Source organism: Marmota flaviventris, chromosome 11 (assembly GCF_047511675.1).
Source record: "Marmota flaviventris isolate mMarFla1 chromosome 11, mMarFla1.hap1, whole genome shotgun sequence".
Taxonomy (NCBI): Eukaryota; Metazoa; Chordata; class Mammalia; order Rodentia; family Sciuridae; genus Marmota; species Marmota flaviventris.
In genome coordinates this window covers 20,071,685-20,077,426 of record NC_092508.1, presented here as the reverse complement: position 1 = coordinate 20,077,426, position 5,742 = coordinate 20,071,685, and positions in this window count along the sequence as shown.

Here is a 5,742-nt window from a genome sequence, read left to right as displayed (position 1 = left end):
TTTCTTTTTTTTGTGGGGAGGGTACTGGGGATTGAACTCAGGGGCACTTGATCACTGAGCCACATCCCCAGCCCTATTTTGTGTTTTATTTAGAGACAGAGTCTCATTGAGTTGCTTAGCACCTAGCTTTTGCTGAGGTTGGCTTTGAACTTGCGATTCTCCTGTCTCAGCCTCCCAAGCCGCTGGGATCAGGGGGGTACGAGTTATTAGGATTACAGAGCCTAGAGAGTTATCGTTTTTCTATCCACTTGAATTCAGATGTGGCTCATTCCCTTCTGTCCTTCATCACTGACACTGACAGTTCTGAGTTGTAGCTGCCTCATCAGCCTGGGTCTTGGAGGGAGAAGATGTGCACTGCCGTATGTCTAACTAACCTGGGTTGATTACAGCCTCTGGTACTTGGGGGTTAGAGCACAACCTGCTTGTCCATTCTGACTGCTGTACCTGGTAATTATAGACAGAAATCATCACACACACAGGATTAAACCTTCTATCCCTAGGTGCCACGAGATACTTTCCGATAAGAAAGATGACTATGGGGTGATAATAAGAAGCAACTCTGGCACCCAACAGAGAAGGCACCCTATTGTGTGACCCAGATGACTGGGTTCCTGGAAATGGGGTGGCAGAGCAGCTGGGGATAGGCAATCTTCCAAAGACCTTGGCTTGGAGGCCACTGCCTGCTCCCTGTATTGTTTATTTTCTGCACACCCAGCTTCGGCTGCCTGCCTGGGAGGAGGGGATTTTAAAGCGGGGGAAGCCATATCAGGAGCAAACGTTCCCAGGCAGGTGATTAAATCATGAAATCTCATGTGCTTTTGAGAAACTGGGGAGATGATGGAAATGAGGAGTGGTGAGAAAGGGGAGCAGAGGCGGAAATGGAAAGACAAAGGGAAGGGACTTAGAGTGGCTGGTGAGCACCTGAGGATGGGACACAGGGGAGAGAGGGTCATGTGAGTGTGATTAATGAATCGCCAGTGTCCCAGTCATGTTCCACGTTATATCCAGTATGAGTCAAACTCATGCATCATTTATTCATCTAAAGTATCAGTTATTGGGGATTGCACGCACTGAGCTCCTTGCTGTGAATCTGAAGATAATTTGGATGTGACTCCAAATTATCTAGGAACTGTGTCACACAGGTATGGAAATTCTTAATTAAAATTCAGTGTGTGCCAGGTGCGGTGGCACACACCTGTAATCTCAGCAACTGTGGAGGTTGAGGCAGGAGGATTGCAAGTTCCAGGCCAGCCTCAGCCACTTAGTGAGATGCTTTCTCAAAGTGATAAAGCACCCTTGGATTCAATTCCCAGTGCTAAGCCAAACCAAACAACAAACAAACAAAACCCCACAGTGTGATTAGGATTTCTGGTGTCTGTAAGCAAGCAGTTGAAGTAGCTCAACAGTAAAGCTCCTAATGGGTCCTGAGGAACGAATGAACAACTGATCATTCCCAGCCAAGTCTCCAGGTAGGAACTTCCTTTTCCTGCAAAAAAGAACTTGAAATGATGCTCTAAACCAGAAGAACACTGGGAATCTCAGGCCTCAAAGCCCAGGTTAGAGAGAAAGCTGCTGGACTCTATAAACAGAGCCTCGGGATTTGCACGGGTTGTTAGGAAGGCAGGGTGTATTTATTTATTTATTTTTAGAGCAGGTTTTAAAAATAAACTTTGAGAGCTGGGGATGTGAGATGCACAGGACAGGACTGGAGGGACTGGGAGCATGACTTAGAGGCCCGGAGGCCAGGCCTGCTCAGCTGCTTCCTGCAGTTGAGGGCTTCCTGGAGCAGAGGGAGGGGAGCCGGCTGTGCCTAGCAGACCACCCCAGCCTCCGGCGGCACTGCATACAGTGAAGTTGGCATTTCTGTAAATGTTAACCTCTTTGGGCTCTACCTTTCTCATGAAATCCTTTTACTATCTTCAAAAAGGTCTGTGTCAGGTGTCAGTTAAAGGTTGTCGTTACCAGACTGCGGGAACCTTGCTTGATCATTAAGATTCTGGCTCCCAGAGGTGGCAACACCAGGCCAAGAGCCCTCTTTGAGGATTTTGTCTTTACTAAGCCGCTCTGGTCAAGAGGGCCTGGTTCACACTGATAGTGGGGGGCCCAGGAGGAAGCGTGCCTTTGGTCAGGAGGCTACAGCTCCTTCTCTGGGACATCAGAAAGGTCTCCCTGAGAAGGCGTGTTTTGTGACCAAAAGGGTGTTTGGGCAGAGAGAACTGTTTTTGAAAGTGCACAGGAGGAGGGACAGAACAGCCTGGTGAAGTCAGGGAGTGGAGGTTGCAGGGGTACGTGCTGGGTCCAAAGGCCTGTTTCACTATTTCAAGGTAACGGGCGGCCAAATGAAATGACCGTGATTTGGCAATCCCAGCCTCGTCTTCCCCAGGGAGGCCAGCTTGGTTTTCATCATAGTCATGGGATATTTGTTCCCAATGTTCCAAAAATAGTCCTGGGTTCTAGGGAGAGACTGCCTTCCACCCAGATACTCGCAGATTCTATTCCTGGCCAGCATCTCTTCAGCAAGACTTTCTTCCTTGGATTTTGGTCTCTGAAATAACCCAATGCTGTTTACAAATGACGACATCTTCTTTTTCAATGGGACCTTAAATAAATGGTGCATCTTCTCAGGCATGTATTTTAGATTTGATAAACTCCATGTTGTTGGTCTGTGTACTTTCATCTCTAAACCCACTGAAGCAGTACTATCTTCAGAGCCTCAGATGAATTTCTCTGAGGACTTTCTGTTTGTTTCTCTCGTTGCTCCTGGTAAAGTCATCAGCTTAAATGGATGTCAATTAGATACTTGTCACACAATCATGAAATTAGCATTCTTACGAAACATTTAAAACTTTTGCACTACAGATTATGGTTCAATAAAGAAGACAGTTTGAAGTAGTGAAAAATAAAAAAAAAATGGACTAAACAGCTACTAATAAAGGATCAGTTTAATAAATTAGGACATATCCACATGGTAGAATGCCAGTTGCCAGGAACAATTATGTCGGAGGAAATCCACACAAATGACAGGAGAAATTGTTAGAGAAAACCAGAGCTGGACAGTGGTGATATGGTAATAGCTAGGGAGTAAGAGACCTCAGTATAGGACTGGGCTCTTAGTTTTGAGTACAACATGAACAAATGGGGATTTATAGCCTTGGAGCAGGGGCAGGTGGGATCAATGGATGGAAAATTACTAAGAGGAAACATCAGGAGGAGGGGGGAATTCTGGCTAAGGATATTAGATTGGATGCTTGCTGAAGACAGGCCAGGGCGATCAGAAACCAAAGGGGCAACTGAGGAATTTGATCAGATGTCAAGGCTAGGGGGTTCTTTCTAAATGGATTGAACAAGATTCTTGCTGCAACTCGGTGATACAGGCTTGACAGTGATGGATGTCAAGGTCAAGAACTCCAGGACTGAAAGTTATTGTTGTGGTTTGGATGTGAGTTGTTCCCCAAAAGCTCCTGTGTGAGAAAATGCAAGAAGGTTCAGAGAAAAATGATTGGGTTATGAGAGCCTTAACCCAATCAGTGAATTATTCACCTGATGGCAATCCCGCCAGTTATTGGTGACAAGTTTTGCTCCCCATGTGTTGAAGTACGACATTAGAGAAGCACACCAAGGCAAGCATATACAGCAGGGTTTACTTAAAAAGGGGTAATATGGACTTCTCCTGGGAGGGAGCAGGGGGCCACAGCTGGTATCCTGGTATCCCAAGAAGTGAGAGTGTTCTGCCTTTTTATATGTCCCAGGCTTCCTTTGTTCTCCTGCTCTCTCCCCCTTATCTCTTCCCTTCCCGCATTCATGACTAGGCCTAGGAGATGCTCCGTGGGATGGCCAAGAGATGAGAAGCAGATGGGCTGGAGTGGCCAAGGTGGAGTGATCTAGGCAGGAAGTGGGGACAGGTTACCTTAGCAACAGATTGGAGCAGGGGCAGGTTATCTTGATAAGGGTGAAGGAAGGGCTCTGAAGGAATTAACATTTCAATCCCTCCATTCTCTGGATCCTATCCTTGCCTATCTGCCTAATCCTGGCTTCTTGGGATTAACTGAGTGGTAATTGAAGGCAGGTGGGATATGGCTGGAGGAGGTGGGGCCTGGGGGGGGCGTGGCTTGGTGTATATATTTGTATCTGGTGAGTGGTCTCCCTCCCTCCCTCCCTCCCTCTCTCTCTCTCTCTCTCTCTCTCTCTCTCTCTCCCTCCCTCCCTCCCTCTCTCCCTCCCTCCCTCTCTCCCTCTCTCTCTCCCTCCCTCCCTCTCTCCCTTCTTCCCTCTCCCTCCCTCCTTCTCTCTCCCTCTTTCCCTCTCTCCCTCTCTCCCCCTCTCACCCCTCTCCCCCCTCCCCCCTCCCCCCCTCTCTCCCCCTCTCACCCCTCTCCCCCTCCTTACCCCTCCCTCTCTCTCCCTCTCTCTCCCCCCTCCCTCCCTCCCTCTCTCTCTCCCCCCTCCCCTCTCTCTCTCTCCTTTCTGATCATCATGTGAGCTGCTCCCCTCAGCCACAGTCTTCTGCCATTTTGTTCTGCCTCACCTTGAGCCCCGAGGAATGAAGCCAGCTGTCTGTGGATGGAGACCTCTGAAACTGTGAGTCCTCAAATAAACTTTTCCTCTTTTACAGTTGTTCTGGTTGGGTCCTCTAGTCACAGCATCAAACAAACAAACAAACAAACAAAAAAACCCTGACTAAAACAGGCATCCTGGCTCAAGTTTGGTCAAGGGGAGAGTCTTTATTGAAATGTTCACATCTTATTACTATGTCAAAAAAGTAGTAGTGCGATCCTGATTGTGTTAAAATATACAGATCCACACAGAGGATATGAGGAAGTCTGGTTTTATTTTTTTCTCAAGTTCCCAAGTTTGTACAATGAACTCATATCGCTTTTATAATTAAAAATATACATTAAGTTTATTACACCTCCTTGAGAGGTGGGAAATTCTTCACCTTGACTTTTTAGGGCCAGGCAAGTCTTCTTTAACTTTTTTTTTTCATGATTATTTTTATTTATTTATTTTTTAATTTTTTATTGTTGGTTGTTCAAAACATTACATAATTCTTGACATATCATATTTCACACTTTGATTCAAGTGGGTTATGAACTCCCATTTTTACCCTGTATACAGATTGCAGAATCATATCAGTTACACATCCATTGATTTACATATTGCCATACTAGTGTCTGTTGTATTCTGCTGTCTTTAACTTTTATTGAGCGTTGCAGCCCTAGAAACAGAAACCAAGAGTCTTTGCAGACCACTGGAGACAAGGCCATTAGCTGTGACAGAGAGGGGCCTGCCAGAGAGCTTTGGCAAAATGGAGGTTGAATCCAGGAGCCAGTGTTCTGCTCCTCCTATAGCTGTGGTATATACTCATTCTGGTCTTGAATAAAAATAAAAGATGCTCACCAGGTGATCCAGCTTAGGGGAGACCTGCCATCTGCTTTTACAGAAAATTCCTCATCCTGAAAATGGAGAGGCTGAGGAGTCATTCGGAACATATTTATGAGGCTGTTGGAGGATGAAATAGGGTCAACCTAGATGTGATTTTTTTTCCCCCACTCCTTCCTTATGAGGAAGCAGCACCCCTAGGAGCATAAAACAGGTAATTTTAGAAAAGAAGGTAAAAGGACACACATTTTCAGGACCATTAATACAATGAGTAGAGATTATTATCTTTCAAAAGTGGTACAAGTAGATCACAAACAAGCTTGCAGGAGGATAGTGGGGTGGGGTAAGCCCCAAACCCACTAG